Source organism: Telmatherina bonti, assembly GCF_933228915.1.
Source record: "Telmatherina bonti genome assembly, chromosome: 11".
NCBI lineage: Eukaryota > Metazoa > Chordata > Actinopteri > Atheriniformes > Telmatherinidae > Telmatherina > Telmatherina bonti.
In genome coordinates, this window is record NC_136629.1 from 10,025,713 (window position 1) to 10,046,950 (window position 21,238).

The following is a 21,238-nucleotide window of genomic DNA, read 5'->3' on the forward strand; positions in this document are numbered from 1 at the left end:
TTTATTGCTACTGTAAAGGCATAAATATGGCACCAGGATGAACCACAACACGAAGCGACATCAGACAAGTTTATGACATTTGAATTGTGCTCCCAATATTACAAACAAAGATGAAACAGTGACATATCAAAGAGTGCTATGAGATTATAACGGAATTAATCTCCAAATATCCCACACTGATATGGAAGTTCAAAAGCTTACAGCACCTGGTATTCCCAGGCATAAAATGAATCAACTGTTCATTCTGAGTGTTTGAAAGGTCAGCAAGACTACGCCAACAATAAGCACTTACTGTCTTCCAAATATCAAGTCAGTGCCTGTGTTAAGGTCATTTTTATTGCTAGTGTAAAGGAATAAATATGGCAAAAGGATGAACCACAACACGAAGCGACATCAGACAAGTTTATGACATTTGAATTGTGCTCCCAATATTACAAACAAAGATGAAACAGTGACATATCAAAGAGTGCTATGAGATTATAACAGAATTATTCTCCAAATATCCCACACTGAAATGGACGTGCAAAAGCTTACAGCACCTGGTGTTCCCAGGCGGTCTCCCATTCAAATACCGAGCAGGCGCAACTCTGCTAGGCTTCTGAGATCAGACGGGATCGGGCGTTTTCAGGGTGGTGTAGCTGTAAGCGTCAGACTGGAACGGAAATTGTATTTTTATTGCTACTGTAAAGGCATAAATATGGCACCAGGATGAACCACAACACGAAGCGACATCAGACAAGTTTATGACATTTGAATTGTGCTCCCAATATTACAAACAAAGATGAAACAGTGACATATCAAAGAGTGCTATGAGATTATAACGGAATTAATCTCCAAATATCCCACACTGATATGGAAGTTCAAAAGCTTACAGCACCTGGTATTCCCAGGCATAAAATGAATCAACTGTTCATTCTGAGTGTTTGAAAGGTCAGCAAGACTACGCCAACAATAAGCACTTACTGTCTTCCAAATATCAAGTCAGTGCCTGTGTTAAGGTCATTTTGCAGACCAAATCCTGAAAAACACCATTTGGATCAAAAGCTCACAAGAGAGATAGAAGCACTTATGGACACTATTCAGCATCAGTGTGTCTGTTTGAGGGATTCTCCATGTAATATCTTCATCAGCTAGCGTTGGTAGAGTTTGTCTTTTTCAACCGTCCCAACAGGAAGCACTTCCTGATTTTAAAAAAAACAGTTAATGCTCGTGTTGGGCCCATAGCAAGGACCGTTCATCAGACCTCTTTCTTCCATGAAGTCCAGAGCTGCTCTTCTTCCATGTTGTTTCTCACATGCATTTTTCTGATGAGGCTGGTCAAATTTTTATCCTGAATGCTTCCACAAACTCCACCTATTTCTTCCACAAGTTTCTACGATGGGGGTATTGCCCATCAGACGGTCCATCAAGGAACAATGCTGTCATGAAGAATGCAAAACATTAGGTGTTGGTGTTTGGTCAATTAGCTTTCAGTGTGTTTACTTCATTAAGATTTGGAACAGACAAGGACACAGTTCTGTGAAACTTTTAACTGGGCACTGTTAAAATATTATTCAATTCAAGATAAAACCTGGATTCAATCCTACTTTCAGATCAACAAGAGTCTGAATCCATAATGGATCCTGAAAGGATTTCTTTCCACTGTGAGGAAAATGTGCAGTTTTTCTCAAGTCAGGACAGAAAGACAACCCAACTTTCAAGCACTTTCCAACAATTCCTTCAAAGAAAGTGCATAAAGTTGAAGTATATCTCATACTGAAATTTCCAAAGACATATATGACTGAAGAAGACAAATGTCCAGAGGACATATAACTACCCCAACAAGAAGCACTTACTGCAGCGAGAAACAAAGTCAGTGTTTGTGTCGGGGTAATTATTCTGACCAGATATATAAAGCGTGAAAGTGAATCCTGGACTGCAATCTGTTGAATATAACCTATGCTTTAGTTTCAATTTTACTTTGCATAGTGGACATTGTCACAACCAAGACAACCCCAAAGAGAAGCACTTGTGAAGAAAAGAATCAACAGTGGTTCCTTTGAGGTGATCTGAGAGTGATTTAAGACTAATCATGATCAATCACACTAATATCGTACTAATCATACTAATATGATTTATTTTAATACATAATTTAGAAAATGTATTGCTGCTGTTGCTAAGCAACACTAAGTAAGTTTCAAGTTCTATACTGACATCATCTGAATGGGTGGGGCTGATTTCTTGCTTTGATGCTCTGTGACATCATTATGACACCTTTTATCCACATACAAGAGGCAAGTTTCCATCTGCAGATCCTGACTACGAATTGATGGACGACATCCACAATGACTACCTCTCGCTTTGCATGTGAGAAGCAACGATGTCCGTATTCTCCACAAGGTTTTTACTAGCCCTTGTGATAGTGAGCAATGGCTGTTGAAGAATGTTTGGCTTGCTTCAATTAAAAAAAAAAAAAAAAAAAAATACACAGATGTGATAATAAAATAAAACCTAATGTGATTGGAAACAATAAATGCAGGCCAAGTAGGGGAAGACCCAAAATAAACAAACAGCCACAACATAAATAATACCAAGTTAAACAATTAATGTCTACAATCTGTTGAATATAAACTATGTTTTAGTTTGAATTACATCTTTGCATTGTAGACATTGACAGAACCAAGACAACCCCAACAAGAAGCACTTACTGCAGCGAGAAACAAAGTCAGTGTTTGTGTCGGGGTAATTATTCTGAACAGATATGTAAAGCGTCGTGTGAATCCTGGACTGCAATCTGTTGAATATAAGCTATGCTTTATCAAGTCAGTGCCTGTTTTAAGGTCATTTTGCAGACCAAATCCTGAAAAACACCATTTGGATCAAAAGCTCACAAGAGAGATAGAAGCACTTATGGACACTATTCAGCATCAGCTTGTCTGTTTGAGGGATTCTCCGTGCAATATCTTCATCAGCTAGCGTTTATCCACAATGACTGCGTTTATCCACAATGACTAGTAGCTTACAGAAGTTGTGAAGTGGTCGCAGAGGTAGTTTTGCATAATTGGAGACACAAACAATGGCCCAGACAGGAGGGGAAATTGAGTGGCTCCCAGCATGTCAGCCTTTTGTCTACAGGGGTTGGGGAAAACAAAGAATGTTTCAGGTGTGAGCTTAAGGTGTGAGAGGGAAAGCAACTGAAGAGAGCTCATTTGTCTTCTGTATGCAAACGGTATGCAGTGTCTGCCATTTGCTACAAACAGTCTTTGATTAAGTCAGAGTTGGGAGTTGATTTTGCAGGAGCAGTGGCTTCACTGGATTTTCTCAGACACAGGCCCTTCTCTTAACTAAATCCATATTTAAAAGAAGAAGTGACATAAAACAGTTGAATTTCTTTCACAGTCTTGGGGACATTGCACACTCTGACAGAGGTTTAAGTGCTAGTATGAAAAAGAACCCTGACTTTCTTGTAGAGCTGAACTGGAGCGCTTGAACTGGAGTGCTTTAAGAAAAAAGGATAGAATTTGATGGAATGGGAATGAGATAGCCCTTGACTTAAGTCATGTGTAAATCTTTGTCATTTCTGGCGTAACGCTGTCCAACAGGGGGACCATTCCAAGGCTGAATGGACTTGAACAGATATGCTTTAAAGAGGAGGAACTCCAAGGTAACTGGCTTGATAGTCCGAAGGCCAGCCAAGCATTGATTTTGTGTAGCAGCCAGTTCCAACGTAGGGTAGGTGCAGGGGAACTGGAGCCTGTCCCAACAAAGGCAAGAATTAGACAGGCTAGAGCTTTTCTCTGCCTAGACTCACAATTTGTGCAGAGTTTCAGTTTTGAGGCCTCATTGGCGCAGTAGGTAGCACATCAGTCTCATAATCTAAAGGTTGTGAGTTAAAGCCTCACACAGGGCATGTATTTTCACCTCTTTGCACTTTCATTCAACTGCAATCACATCAAGCAGACAGAACCACCTATGAAACCAGTGTCTTGCAGCTCACGGGTGTCCAGAGTCTTTCCTTTAGGGCCGCTGTTCTGCAACTTTTCCATGTCTTCCTGATCCAGCATACCTCAAGTACATTCAATGGATCAGTGTATTGTATTAAACTGGAATACAGAGTTAAACAATTAATGTCAATGTTTTCCAAGAAAAAATTCCAACGCGCTGAATTTCCAGCTCCATCTCCTGAAACGCCTGAACAAGTGCGTAAACACCCTCAGCCCAAAGGTGTTGGGAAGACAATATCTGCCAGGATAGAAAAACTATTGAATATTGATTTAACACAATTGGAATAACACAGAGTTGAGTTTGACACCACACAGTAAGGCTTGAGGTCAAAACATTCGCAGATACGAAAAATGACATCAAACATTGACAAACACGCTGAAAGAGTCAGCATTTGAGTTTCCCTAGCACATGTGGCGAAGGGGAATTAGCTCAAGTGGTAGAGTGCTCACTTTGCATGTGAGAGGTAATGGCATAAATGCCCATATTCTCCACAAGACTTTCACCAGTTCTTGGTAAAATAGGCAGCTATTGAAAGCAAAATTCAAAAAAAAAAAAAAACATCTGAAAATAAGAGAAGCAAAAGTGTGATGACAGACTATAGAAAAACTAACCCCACTGCAGCAAGACACATGTTTCCAAAGACATTCAGCCAAAGCATACTAGGCTCTACAACTGCCCCAACAAGAGGCACTTACTACACCAAGTAACAGTTGGTGAGTGGGTCATAATTATGACCAGAAACAAGTGTCACATAAACTATGCTTTAGTTTCAATTTTACTTTGCATTGTTGACATTATCACAACCAAGACAACCCCAAAGAGAAGCACTTGTGAAAGCCAGAAGCATGAGTGTATCTGTTTGACAAAGGCTCCATGCAGTTTACTTCCTGCAGGTCATGTTGGTCAAACCAAATTGGGATTTAAGCACATTTTCAGTATTTTGCAGTTTGAAAAGAACTGGGATTTCCAAATCCAGTCCTTGAGCGTTGATATCCTGGAGGTATTGGAACTTTCCCTGCAGCAACACACCTGATTTAAATGAATGGATCGTGAATAGACTTTTGCAGAACTTGACAAATAACTGTGGAGATGAATTTGATTTGAATAAGATGTCTTGCAGCAAGGAAACAATCAATTCCTTGAATATAATTAAACTATCCTTTACATTTTGGGGTGTCATTAATAAGGTGGGGCTATTTTGGAAGTACCAGTGTGTGTTGCTTTGAGTTTGTTTAGAGATCACTAGTGCCACAAGCAAACACGACGAGGATGGGACTCCAACCCACGCGTGCAAAGCAAAATGGATTAGCAGTCCATCGCCTTAACCACTCGGCCACCCCGTCCTGTCCACTGTACATTTGCTGTCTGAAAACCTTCTTGTACACTAGTTTTTTTTTTTTTTTTTTTTCCATTGTACATCCTGTGACAACACCGAAACTGGGAAGCAAACTATTTAACTGGAAGCAAGTTAACGCAACTGAAAAAACAATGAGTTGGGTTTGACATCACACACTTGAGGTCAAATCATGGCCAGATATGACAAAATGGGATCCGACAAACATAGATCAGGCGCATGATTGAGTTAGCAAGAGTGAGCATCTCAGTCAAGGGGAATTAGCTCAAGTGGTAGAGCGCTCGCTTAGCATGTGAGAGGTAATGGGATCAATGCCCGTATTCTCCACAAGATTTTCACTAGAGCTTCCTGTGATTGTGAACAATGGCTTTTGAATGTTTTGGCTTAAAAACCATGCAAAGATGCAATAATAAACTAATATGATTGGAAGTCTTCAAACATTGACCAATAAATGGTGGACACCCGAAAGGAACAAACACAATAGAAGTAACCCATCAATATAGCATGCTAAAATGATGCATGCCTCCTGACATTGTGATGGCATAACATTACACGAAAGTGCTATTTGGACAGCTGTAAGCCTCATAGTTCCAGTGCTGTGGAGCGATGCTGCAGCTTAGAGTAAGTGTGGTCCCAGTGGTAAATCCACCTTTTGCATTTCTTCTGCCAATTTTCCATTCCTTAACACTAGACAACCCATAGTTTTCTAATTCCTGTTACCATGTACAAAGGGCTGCCACAAAGCTGTGTGGTTTCAAATGAACAACTCAACAACAAACACATTGTAAAGGGGGCCAGTACCTGCCAGATTAAGGTTTCACAGCCACAGCATGAAGTCCAGCACAGTTTTTCTGTTCTGAAGACAACAGTCCATCTTAAATGCTGAATCCTTCAACACGCTCCATCTTCTTCTTCTAAAGTTTCTAAGTTGGAAGTAATGGTCATCAGAAGGTCACACAAACAAAGAACAGTCTCCTCAAGAATGTAAAACATTAGGTGTTAATGTGTTCTAATTCAGCCTGCAGAAGACACTCAGGTTTTCAAGCACTTTCCAACAATACCTTGAAGAGAAAGTGCAGAAAGTTTAAGTGTTTCTAAAAACTGACTTTAGCTGAAGCTGACAAGGTTTGAGATGGCATATAACTACCCCAACAAGAAGCACTTATAATTAAACAGGTGGCAAGGGAATCCTGGATTGCAATCTGTTGAATAAAACTATGCTTTGAATTTTTGCATAGTGGACATTGTCACAACCAAGACAACCCCAAAGAGAAGCACTTGTGAAGAAAAGAATCAACAGTGGTTCCTTTGAGGTGATCTGAGAGTGATTTAAGACTAATCATGATCAATCACACTAATATCGTACTAATCATACTAATATGATTTATTTTAATACACAATTTAGAAATTGTATTGCTGCTGTTGCTAAGCAACACCAAGTAAGTTTCAAGTTCTATACTGACATCATCTGAATGGGTGGGGCTGATTTCTTGCTTTGATGCTCTGTAACATCATTATGACACCTTTTATCCATATACAAGAGGCAAGTTTCCATCTGCAGATCCTGACTACGAAGTGATGGACGACATGCACAATGACTACCTCCTGCATTATTTTCCAGCTGATTTCCAGGATAACGGTAAGTGTATCTCTGCCAAGTACTTCCGTGACTGGAGCGTCAGACTGGAACGGAAATTGTATTTTTATTGCTAGTGTAAATGCATAAATATGGCACCAGGATGAACCAGAACAAGAAGTGACATCACATACGTTTATGACATTTGAATTGTGCTCCAAATATTACATACAGAAGATCAGACATTGACATATCAAAGAGTGCTATGAGATTATCACAGAATTATTCTCCAAATATCCCACACTGAAATGGAAGTGCAAAAGCTTACAGCACCTGGTATTCCCAGGCGGTCTCCCATTCAAGTACCGAGCAGGCGCAACTCGGCTAGGCTTCTGAGATCAGACGAGATCGGGTGTTTTCAGGGTGTTGCAGCTGTAAGCGTCAGACTGGAACGGAAATTGTATTTTGATTGCTACTGTAAAGGCATAAATATGGCACCAGGATGAACCACAACACGAAGCGACACCACACACGTTTATGACATTTGAATTGTGCTCCAAAAATTACATGCAAAGATCAAACAGTGACATATCAAAGAGTGCTATGAGATTATAACAGAATTATTCTCCAAATATCCCACACTGAAATGGACGTGCAAAAGCTTACAGCACCTGGTGTTCCCAGGTGGTCTCCCATTCAAGTACTGACCAGGCCCAACTCTGCTTTGCTTCCGAGATCAGACGAGATCAGGCGTTTTCAGGGTGGTGTGGCCGTAAGCGTCAGACTGGAACGGAAATTGTATTTTTATTGCTAGAGTAAAGACATAACTATGGCACCACAACAAGAAGTGACATCACACACTTTTATGACATTTGAATTGTGTTCCAAATATTACATGCAAAGATCAAACAGTGACATATCAAAGAGTACTATGACGTCATAATGGAGTTATTCTCCAAATGTACCACAATGAAATGGAAGTGCAAAAGCTTACAGCACCTGGCATTCCCAGGCGGTCTCCCATTCAAGTACTGACCAGGCCCAACTCCTCTTTGCTTCCAAGATCAGACGTTTTCAGGGTGGTGTGGCCGTAAGCGTCAGACTGGAATGGAAATTGTGTTTTTATTGCTAGTGTAAAGGAATAAATATGGCAAAAGGATGAACCACAACACGAAGCGACATCAGACAAGTTTATGACATTTGAATTGTGCTCCCAATATTACAAACAAAGATGAAACAGTGACATATCAAAGAGTGCTATGAGATTATAACAGAATTATTCTCCAAATATCCCACACTGAAATGGACGTGCAAAAGCTTACAGCACCTGGTGTTCCCAGGCGGTCTCCCATTCAAATACCGAGCAGGCGCAACTCTGCTAGGCTTCTGAGATCAGACGGGATCGGGCGTTTTCAGGGTGGTGTAGCTGTAAGCGTCAGACTGGAACGGAAATTGTATTTTTATTGCTACTGTAAAGGCATAAATATGGCACCAGGATGAACCACAACACGAAGCGACATCAGACAAGTTTATGACATTTGAATTGTGCTCCCAATATTACAAACAAAGATGAAACAGTGACATATCAAAGAGTGCTATGAGATTATAACGGAATTAATCTCCAAATATCCCAGACTGATATGGAAGTGCAAAAGCTTACAGCACCTGGTATTCCCAGGCATAAAATGAATCAACTGTTCATTCTGAGTGTTTGAAAGGTCAGCAAGACTACGCCAACAATAAGCACTTACTGTCTTCCAAATATCAAGTCAGTGCCTGTGTTAAGGTCATTTTGCAGACCAAATCCTGAAAAACACCATTTGGATCAAAAGCTCACAAGAGAGATAGAAGCACTTATGGACACTATTCAGCATCAGTGTGTCTGTTTGAGGGATTCTCCATGTAATATCTTCATCAGCTAGCGTTGGTAGAGTTTGTCTTTTTCAACCGTCCCAACAGGAAGCACTTCCTGATTTTAAAAAAAACAGTTAATGCTCGTGTTGGGCCCATAGCAAGGACCGTTCATCAGACCTCTTTCTTCCATGAAGTCCAGAGCTGCTCTTCTTCCATGTTGTTTCTCACATGCATTTTTCTGATGAGGCTGGTCAAATTTTTATCCTGAATGCTTCCACAAACTCCACCTATTTCTTCCACAAGTTTCTACGATGGGGGTATTGCCCATCAGACGGTCCATCAAGGAACAATGCTGTCATGAAGAATGCAAAACATTAGGTGTTGGTGTTTGGTCAATTAGCTTTCAGTGTGTTTACTTCATTAAGATTTGGAACGGACAAGGACACAGTTCTGTGAAACTTTTAACTGGGCACTGTTAAAATATTATTCAATTCAAGATAAAACCTGGATTCAATCCTACTTTCAGATCAACAAGAGTCTGAATCCATAATGGATCCTGAAAGGATTTCTTTCCATGTGAGGAAAATGTGCAGTTTTTCTCAAGTCAGGACAGAAAGACAACCCAACTTTCAAGCACTTTCCAACAATTCCTTCAAAGAAAGTGCATAAAGTTGAAGTATATCTCATACTGAAATTTCCAAAGACATATATGACTGAAGAAGACAAATGTCCAGAGGACATATAACTACCCCAACAAGAAGCACTTACTGCAGCGAGAAACAAAGTCAGTGTTTGTGTCGGGGTAATTATTCTGACCAGATATATAAAGCGTGAAAGTGAATCCTGGACTGCAATCTGTTGAATATAACCTATGCTTTAGTTTCAATTTTACTTTGCATAGTGGACATTGTCACAACCAAGACAACCCCAAAGAGAAGCACTTGTGAAGAAAAGAATCAACAGTGGTTCCTTTGAGGTGATCTGAGAGTGATTTAAGACTAATCATGATCAATCACACTAATATCGTACTAATCATACTAATATGATTTATTTTAATACACAATTTAGAAATTGTATTGCTGCTGTTGCTAAGCAACACCAAGTAAGTTTCAAGTTCTATACTGACATCATCTGAATGGGTGGGGCTGATTTCTTGCTTTGATGCTCTGTAACATCATTATGACACCTTTTATCCATATACAAGAGGCAAGTTTCCATCTGCAGATCCTGACTACGAAGTGATGGACGACATCCACAATGACTACCTCCTGCATTATTTTCCAGCTGATTTCCAGGATAACGGTAAGTGTATCTCTGCCAAGTACTTCCGTGACTGGAGCGTCAGACTGGAACGGAAATTGTATTTTTATTGCTAGTGTAAATGCATAAATATGGCACCAGGATGAACCAGAACAAGAAGTGACATCACATACGTTTATGACATTTGAATTGTGCTCCAAATATTACATACAGAAGATCAGACATTGACATATCAAAGAGTGCTATGAGATTATCACAGAATTATTCTCCAAATATCCCACACTGAAATGGAAGTGCAAAAGCTTACAGCACCTGGTATTCCCAGGCGGTCTCCCATTCAAGTACCGAGCAGGCGCAACTCGGCTAGGCTTCTGAGATCAGACGAGATCGGGTGTTTTCAGGGTGTTGCAGCTGTAAGCGTCAGACTGGAACGGAAATTGTATTTTGATTGCTACTGTAAAGGCATAAATATGGCACCAGGATGAACCACAACACGAAGCGACACCACACACGTTTATGACATTTGAATTGTGCTCCAAAAATTACATGCAAAGATCAAACAGTGACATATCAAAGAGTGCTCTGAGATTATAACAGAATTATTCTCCAAATATCCCACACTGAAATGGACGTGCAAAAGCTTACAGCACCTGGTGTTCCCAGGTGGTCTCCCATTCAAGTACTGACCAGGCCCAACTCCTCTTTGCTTCCGAGATCAGACGAGATCAGGCGTTTTCAGGGTGGTGTGGCCGTAAGCGTCAGACTGGAACGGAAATTGTATTTTTATTGCTAGAGTAAAGACATAACTATGGCAGCACAACAAGAAGTGACATCACACACTTTTATGACATTTGAATTGTGTTCCAAATATTACATGCAAAGATCAAACAGTGACATATCAAAGAGTACTATGACGTCATAATGGAGTTATTCTCCAAATGTACCACAATGAAATGGAAGTGCAAAAGCTTACAGCACCTGGCATTCCCAGGCGGTCTCCCATTCAAGTACTGACCAGGCCCAACTCCTCTTTGCTTCCAAGATCAGACGTTTTCAGGGTGGTGTGGCCGTAAGCGTCAGACTGGAACGGAAATTGTATTTTTATTGCTACTGTAAAGGCATAAATATGGCACCAGGATGAACCACAACACGAAGCGACATCAGACAAGTTTATGACATTTGAATTGTGCTCCCAATATTACAAACAAAGATGAAACAGTGACATATCAAAGAGTGCTATGAGATTATAACAGAATTATTCTCCAAATATCCCACACTGAAATGGACGTGCAAAAGCTTACAGCACCTGGTATTCCCAGGCATAAAATGAATCAACTGTTCATTCTGAGTGTTTGAAAGGTCAGCAAGACTACGCCAACAATAAGCACTTACTGTCTTCCAAATATCAAGTCAGTGCCTGTGTTAAGGTCATTTTGCAGACCAAATCCTGAAAAACACCATTTGGATCAAAAGCTCACAAGAGAGATAGAAGCACTTATGGACACTATTCAGCATCAGTGTGTCTGTTTGAGGGATTCTCCATGTAATATCTTCATCAGCTAGCGTTGGTAGAGTTTGTCTTTTTCAACCGTCCCAACAGGAAGCACTTCCTGATTTTAAAAAAAACAGTTAATGCTCGTGTTGGGCCCATAGCAAGGACCGTTCATCAGACCTCTTTCTTCCATGAAGTCCAGAGCTGCTCTTCTTCCATGTTGTTTCTCACATGCATTTTTCTGATGAGGCTGGTCAAATTTTTATCCTGAATGCTTCCACAAACTCCACCTATTTCTTCCACAAGTTTCTACGATGGGGGTATTGCCCATCAGACGGTCCATCAAGGAACAATGCTGTCATGAAGAATGCAAAACATTAGGTGTTGGTGTTTGGTCAATTAGCTTTCAGTGTGTTTACTTCATTAAGATTTGGAACAGACAAGGACACAGTTCTGTGAAACTTTTAACTGGGCACTGTTAAAATATTATTCAATTCAAGATAAAACCTGGATTCAATCCTACTTTCAGATCAACAAGAGTCTGAATCCATAATGGATCCTGAAAGGATTTCTTTCCACTGTGAGGAAAATGTGCAGTTTTTCTCAAGTCAGGACAGAAAGACAACCCAACTTTCAAGCACTTTCCAACAATTCCTTCAAAGAAAGTGCATAAAGTTGAAGTATATCTCATACTGAAATTTCCAAAGACATATATGACTGAAGAAGACAAATGTCCAGAGGACATATAACTACCCCAACAAGAAGCACTTACTGCAGCGAGAAACAAAGTCAGTGTTTGTGTCGGGTTAATTATTCTGACCAGATATATAAAGCGTGAAAGTGAATCCTGGACTGCAATCTGTTGAATATAACCTATGCTTTAGTTTCAATTTTACTTTGCATAGTGGACATTGTCACAACCAAGACAACCCCAAAGAGAAGCACTTGTGAAGAAAAGAATCAACAGTGGTTCCTTTGAGGTGATCTGAGAGTGATTTAAGACTAATCATGATCAATCACACTAATATCGTACTAATCATACTAATATGATTTATTTTAATACATAATTTAGAAAATGTATTGCTGCTGTTGCTAAGCAACACTAAGTAAGTTTCAAGTTCTATACTGACATCATCTGAATGGGTGGGGCTGATTTCTTGCTTTGATGCTCTGTGACATCATTATGACACCTTTTATCCACATACAAGAGGCAAGTTTCCATCTGCAGATCCTGACTACGAATTGATGGACGACATCCACAATGACTACCTCTCGCTTTGCATGTGAGAAGCAACGATGTCCGTATTCTCCACAAGGTTTTTACTAGCCCTTGTGATAGTGAGCAATGGCTGTTGAAGAATGTTTGGCTTGCTTCAATTAAAAAAAAAAAAAAAAAAAAAAAATACACAGATGTGATAATAAAATAAAACCTAATGTGATTGGAAACAATAAATGCAGGCCAAGTAGGGGAAGACCCAAAATAAACAAACAGCCACAACATAAATAATACCAAGTTAAACAATTAATGTCTACAATCTGTTGAATATAAACTATGTTTTAGTTTGAATTACATCTTTGCATTGTAGACATTGACAGAACCAAGACAACCCCAACAAGAAGCACTTACTGCAGCGAGAAACAAAGTCAGTGTTTGTGTCGGGGTAATTATTCTGAACAGATATGTAAAGCGTCGTGTGAATCCTGGACTGCAATCTGTTGAATATAAGCTATGCTTTATCAAGTCAGTGCCTGTTTTAAGGTCATTTTGCAGACCAAATCCTGAAAAACACCATTTGGATCAAAAGCTCACAAGAGAGATAGAAGCACTTATGGACACTATTCAGCATCAGCTTGTCTGTTTGAGGGATTCTCCGTGCAATATCTTCATCAGCTAGCGTTTATCCACAATGACTGCGTTTATCCACAATGACTAGTAGCTTACAGAAGTTGTGAAGTGGTCGCAGAGGTAGTTTTGCATAATTGGAGACACAAACAATGGCCCAGACAGGAGGGGAAATTGAGTGGCTCCCAGCATGTCAGCCTTTTGTCTACAGGGGTTGGGGAAAACAAAGAATGTTTCAGGTGTGAGCTTAAGGTGTGAGAGGGAAAGCAACTGAAGAGAGCTCATTTGTCTTCTGTATGCAAACGGTATGCAGTGTCTGCCATTTGCTACAAACAGTCTTTGATTAAGTCAGAGTTGGGAGTTGATTTTGCAGGAGCAGTGGCTTCACTGGATTTTCTCAGACACAGGCCCTTCTCTTAACTAAATCCATATTTAAAAGAAGAAGTGACATAAAACAGTTGAATTTCTTTCACAGTCTTGGGGACATTGCACACTCTGACAGAGGTTTAAGTGCTAGTATGAAAAAGAACCCTGACTTTCTTGTAGAGCTGAACTGGAGCGCTTGAACTGGAGTGCTTTAAGAAAAAAGGATAGAATTTGATGGAATGGGAATGAGATAGCCCTTGACTTAAGTCATGTGTAAATCTTTGTCATTTCTGGCGTAACGCTGTCCAACAGGGGGACCATTCCAAGGCTGAATGGACTTGAACAGATATGCTTTAAAGAGGAGGAACTCCAAGGTAACTGGCTTGATAGTCCGAAGGCCAGCCAAGCATTGATTTTGTGTAGCAGCCAGTTCCAACGTAGGGTAGGTGCAGGGGAACTGGAGCCTGTCCCAACAAAGGCAAGAATTAGACAGGCTAGAGCTTTTCTCTGCCTAGACTCACAATTTGTGCAGAGTTTCAGTTTTGAGGCCTCATTGGCGCAGTAGGTAGCACATCAGTCTCATAATCTAAAGGTTGTGAGTTAAAGCCTCACACAGGGCATGTATTTTCACCTCTTTGCACTTTCATTCAACTGCAATCACATCAAGCAGACAGAACCACCTATGAAACCAGTGTCTTGCAGCTCACGGGTGTCCAGAGTCTTTCCTTTAGGGCCGCTGTTCTGCAACTTTTCCATGTCTTCCTGATCCAGCATACCTCAAGTACATTCAATGGATCAGTGTATTGTATTAAACTGGAATACAGAGTTAAACAATTAATGTCAATGTTTTCCAAGAAAAAATTCCAACGCGCTGAATTTCCAGCTCCATCTCCTGAAACGCCTGAACAAGTGCGTAAACACCCTCAGCCCAAAGGTGTTGGGAAGACAATATCTGCCAGGATAGAAAAACTATTGAATATTGATTTAACACAATTGGAATAACACAGAGTTGAGTTTGACACCACACAGTAAGGCTTGAGGTCAAAACATTCGCAGATACGAAAAATGACATCAAACATTGACAAACACGCTGAAAGAGTCAGCATTTGAGTTTCCCTAGCACATGTGGCGAAGGGGAATTAGCTCAAGTGGTAGAGTGCTCACTTTGCATGTGAGAGGTAATGGCATAAATGCCCATATTCTCCACAAGACTTTCACCAGTTCTTGGTAAAATAGGCAGCTATTGAAAGCAAAATTCAAAAAAAAAAAAAAACATCTGAAAATAAGAGAAGCAAAAGTGTGATGACAGACTATAGAAAAACTAACCCCACTGCAGCAAGACACATGTTTCCAAAGACATTCAGCCAAAGCATACTAGGCTCTACAACTGCCCCAACAAGAGGCACTTACTACACCAAGTAACAGTTGGTGAGTGGGTCATAATTATGACCAGAAACAAGTGTCACATAAACTATGCTTTAGTTTCAATTTTACTTTGCATTGTTGACATTATCACAACCAAGACAACCCCAAAGAGAAGCACTTGTGAAAGCCAGAAGCATGAGTGTATCTGTTTGACAAAGGCTCCATGCAGTTTACTTCCTGCAGGTCATGTTGGTCAAACCAAATTGGGATTTAAGCACATTTTCAGTATTTTGCAGTTTGAAAAGAACTGGGATTTCCAAATCCAGTCCTTGAGCGTTGATATCCTGGAGGTATTGGAACTTTCCCTGCAGCAACACACCTGATTTAAATGAATGGATCGTGAATAGACTTTTGCAGAACTTGACAAATAACTGTGGAGATGAATTTGATTTGAATAAGATGTCTTGCAGCAAGGAAACAATCAATTCCTTGAATATAATTAAACTATCCTTTACATTTTGGGGTGTCATTAATAAGGTGGGGCTATTTTGGAAGTACCAGTGTGTGTTGCTTTGAGTTTGTTTAGAGATCACTAGTGCCACAAGCAAACACGACGAGGATGGGACTCCAACCCACGCGTGCAAAGCAAAATGGATTAGCAGTCCATCGCCTTAACCACTCGGCCACCCCGTCCTGCCCACTGTACATTTGCTGTCTGAAAACCTTCTTGTACACTAGTTTTTTTTTTTTTTTTTTTCCATTGTACATCCTGTGACAACACCGAAACTGGGAAGCAAACTATTTAACTGGAAGCAAGTTAACGCAACTGAAAAAACAATGAGTTGGGTTTGACATCACACACTTGAGGTCAAATCATGGCCAGATATGACAAAATGGGATCCGACAAACATAGATCAGGCGCATGATTGAGTTAGCAAGAGTGAGCATCTCAGTCAAGGGGAATTAGCTCAAGTGGTAGAGCGCTCGCTTAGCATGTGAGAGGTAATGGGATCAATGCCCGTATTCTCCACAAGATTTTCACTAGAGCTTCCTGTGATTGTGAACAATGGCTTTTGAATGTTTTGGCTTAAAAACCATGCAAAGATGCAATAATAAACTAATATGATTGGAAGTCTTCAAACATTGACCAATAAATGGTGGACACCCGAAAGGAACAAACACAATAGAAGTAACCCATCAATATAGCATGCTAAAATGATGCATGCCTCCTGACATTGTGATGGCATAACATTACACGAAAGTGCTATTTGGACAGCTGTAAGCCTCATAGTTCCAGTGCTGTGGAGCGATGCTGCAGCTTAGAGTAAGTGTGGTCCCAGTGGTAAATCCACCTTTTGCATTTCTTCTGCCAATTTTCCATTCCTTAACACTAGACAACCCATAGTTTTCTAATTCCTGTTACCATGTACAAAGGGCTGCCACAAAGCTGTGTGGTTTCAAATGAACAACTCAACAACAAACACATTGTAAAGGGGGCCAGTACCTGCCAGATTAAGGTTTCACAGCCACAGCATGAAGTCCAGCACAGTTTTTCTGTTCTGAAGACAACAGTCCATCTTAAATGCTGAATCCTTCAACACGCTCCATCTTCTTCTTCTAAAGTTTCTAAGTTGGAAGTAATGGTCATCAGAAGGTCACACAAACAAAGAACAGTCTCCTCAAGAATGTAAAACATTAGGTGTTAATGTGTTCTAATTCAGCCTGCAGAAGACACTCAGGTTTTCAAGCACTTTCCAACAATACCTTGAAGAGAAAGTGCAGAAAGTTTAAGTGTTTCTAAAAACTGACTTTAGCTGAAGCTGACAAGGTTTGAGATGGCATATAACTACCCCAACAAGAAGCACTTATAATTAAACAGGTGGCAAGGGAATCCTGGATTGCAATCTGTTGAATAAAACTATGCTTTGAATTTTTGCATAGTGGACATTGTCACAACCAAGACAACCCCAAAGAGAAGCACTTGTGAAGAAAAGAATCAACAGTGGTTCCTTTGAGGTGATCTGAGAGTGATTTAAGACTAATCATGATCAATCACACTAATATCGTACTAATCATACTAATATGATTTATTTTAATACACAATTTAGAAATTGTATTGCTGCTGTTGCTAAGCAACACCAAGTAAGTTTCAAGTTCTATACTGACATCATCTGAATGGGTGGGGCTGATTTCTTGCTTTGATGCTCTGTAACATCATTATGACACCTTTTATCCATATACAAGAGGCAAGTTTCCATCTGCAGATCCTGACTACGAAGTGATGGACGACATGCACAATGACTACCTCCTGCATTATTTTCCAGCTGATTTCCAGGATAACGGTAAGTGTATCTCTGCCAAGTACTTCCGTGACTGGAGCGTCAGACTGGAACGGAAATTGTATTTTTATTGCTAGTGTAAATGCATAAATATGGCACCAGGATGAACCAGAACAAGAAGTGACATCACATACGTTTATGACATTTGAATTGTGCTCCAAATATTACATACAGAAGATCAGACATTGACATATCAAAGAGTGCTATGAGATTATCACAGAATTATTCTCCAAATATCCCACACTGAAATGGAAGTGCAAAAGCTTACAGCACCTGGTATTCCCAGGCGGTCTCCCATTCAAGTACCGAGCAGGCGCAACTCGGCTAGGCTTCTGAGATCAGACGAGATCGGGTGTTTTCAGGGTGTTGCAGCTGTAAGCGTCAGACTGGAACGGAAATTGTATTTTGATTGCTACTGTAAAGGCATAAATATGGCACCAGGATGAACCACAACACGAAGCGACACCACACACGTTTATGACATTTGAATTGTGCTCCAAAAATTACATGCAAAGATCAAACAGTGACATATCAAAGAGTGCTATGAGATTATAACAGAATTATTCTCCAAATATCCCACACTGAAATGGACGTGCAAAAGCTTACAGCACCTGGTGTTCCCAGGTGGTCTCCCATTCAAGTACTGACCAGGCCCAACTCTGCTTTGCTTCCGAGATCAGACGAGATCAGGCGTTTTCAGGGTGGTGTGGCCGTAAGCGTCAGACTGGAACGGAAATTGTATTTTTATTGCTAGAGTAAAGACATAACTATGGCACCACAACAAGAAGTGACATCACACACTTTTATGACATTTGAATTGTGTTCCAAATATTACATGCAAAGATCAAACAGTGACATATCAAAGAGTACTATGACGTCATAATGGAGTTATTCTCCAAATGTACCACAATGAAATGGAAGTGCAAAAGCTTACAGCACCTGGCATTCCCAGGCGGTCTCCCATTCAAGTACTGACCAGGCCCAACTCCTCTTTGCTTCCAAGATCAGATGTTTTCAGGGTGGTGTGGCCGTAAGCGTCAGACTGGAATGGAAATTGTGTTTTTATTGCTAGTGTAAAGGAATAAATATGGCAAAAGGATGAACCACAACACGAAGCGACATCAGACAAGTTTATGACATTTGAATTGTGCTCCCAATATTACAAACAAAGATGAAACAGTGACATATCAAAGAGTGCTATGAGATTATAACAGAATTATTCTCCAAATATCCCACACTGAAATGGACGTGCAAAAGCTTACAGCACCTGGTGTTCCCAGGCGGTCTCCCATTCAAATACCGAGCAGGCGCAACTCTGCTAGGCTTCTGAGATCAGACGGGATCGGGCGTTTTCAGGGTGGTGTAGCTGTAAGCGTCAGACTGGAACGGAAATTGTATTTTTATTGCTACTGTAAAGGCATAAATATGGCACCAGGATGAACCACAACACGAAGCGACATCAGACAAGTTTATGACATTTGAATTGTGCTCCCAATATTACAAACAAAGATGAAACAGTGACATATCAAAGAGTGCTATGAGATTATAACGGAATTAATCTCCAAATATCCCAGACTGATATGGAAGTGCAAAAGCTTACAGCACCTGGTATTCCCAGGCATAAAATGAATCAACTGTTCATTCTGAGTGTTTGAAAGGTCAGCAAGACTACGCCAACAATAAGCACTTACTGTCTTCCAAATATCAAGTCAGTGCCTGTGTTAAGGTCATTTTGCAGACCAAATCCTGAAAAACACCATTTGGATCAAAAGCTCACAAGAGAGATAGAAGCACTTATGGACACTATTCAGCATCAGTGTGTCTGTTTGAGGGATTCTCCATGTAATATCTTCATCAGCTAGTGTTGGTAGAGTTTGTCTTTTTCAACCGTCCCAACAGGAAGCACTTCCTGATTTAAAAAAAAACAGTTAATGCTCGTGTTGGGCCCATAGCAAGGACCGTTCATCAGACCTCTTTCTTCCATGAAGTCCAGAGCTGCTCTTCTTCCATGTTGTTTCTCACATGCATTTTTCTGATGAGGCTGGTCAAATTTTTATCCTGAATGCTTCCACAAACTCCACCTATTTCTTCCACAAGTTTCTACGATGGGGGTATTGCCCATCAGACGGTCCATCAAGGAACAATGCTGTCATGAAGAATGCAAAACATTAGGTGTTGGTGTTTGGTCAATTAGCTTTCAGTGTGTTTACTTCATTAAGATTTGGAACAGACAAGGACACAGTTCTGTGAAACTTTTAACTGGGCACTGTTAAAATATTATTCAATTCAAGATAAAACCTGGATTCAATCCTACTTTCAGATCAACAAGAGTCTGAATCCATAATGGATCCTGAAAGGATTTCTTTCCATGTAAGGAAAATGTGCAGTTTTTCTCAAGTCAGGACAGAAAGACAACCCAACTTTCAAGCACTTTCCAACAATTCCTTCAAAGAAAGTGCATAAAGTTGAAGTATATCTCATACTGAAATTTCCAAAGACATATATGACTGAAGAAGACAAATGTCCAGAGGACATATAACTACCCCAACAAGAAGCACTTACTGCAGCGAGAAACAAAGTCAGTGTTTGTGTCGGGGTAATTATTCTGACCAGATATATAAAGCGTGAAAGTGAATCCTGGACTGCAATCTGTTGAATATAACCTATGCTTTAGTTTCAATTTTACTTTGCATAGTGGACATTGTCACAACCAAGACAACCCCAAAGAGAAGCACTTGTGAAGAAAAGAATCAACAGTGGTTCCTTTGAGGTGATCTGAGAGTGATTTAAGACTAATCATGATCAATCACACTAATATCGTACTAATCATACTAATATGATTTATTTTAATACACAATTTAGAAATTGTATTGCTGCTGTTGCTAAGCAACACCAAGTAAGTTTCAAGTTCTATACTGACATCATCTGAATGGGTGGGGCTGATTTCTTGCTTTGATGCTCTGTAACATCATTATGACACCTTTTATCCATATACAAGAGGCAAGTTTCCATCTGCAGATCCTGACTACGAAGTGATGGACGACATCCACAATGACTACCTCCTGCATTATTTTCCAGCTGATTTCCAGGATAACGGTAAGTGTATCTCTGCCAAGTACTTCCGTGACTGGAGCGTCAGACTGGAACGGAAATTGTATTTTTATTGCTAGTGTAAATGCATAAATATGGCACCAGGATGAACCAGAACAAGAAGTGACATCACATACGTTTATGACATTTGAATTGTGCTCCAAATATTACATACAGAAGATCAGACATTGACATATCAAAGAGTGCTATGAGATTATCACAGAATTATTCTCCAAATATCCCACACTGAAATGGAAGTGCAAAAGCTTACAGCACCTGGTATTCCCAGGCGGTCTCCCATTCAAGTACCGAGCAGGCGCAACTCGGCTAGGCTTCTGAGATCAGACGAGATCGGGTGTTTTCAGGGTGTTGCAGCTGTAAGCGTCAGACTGGAACGGAAATTGTATTTTGATTGCTACTGTAAAGGCATAAATATGGCACCAGGATGAACCACAACACGAAGCGACACCACACACGTTTATGACATTTGAATTGTGCTCCAAAAATTACATGCAAAGATCAAACAGTGACATATCAAAGAGTGCTATGAGATTATAACAGAATTATTCTCCAAATATCCCACACTGAAATGGACGTGCAAAAGCTTACAGCACCTGGTGTTCCCAGGTGGTCTCCCATTCAAGTACTGACCAGGCCCAACTCTGCTTTGCTTCCGAGATCAGACGAGATCAGGCGTTTTCAGGGTGGTGTGGCC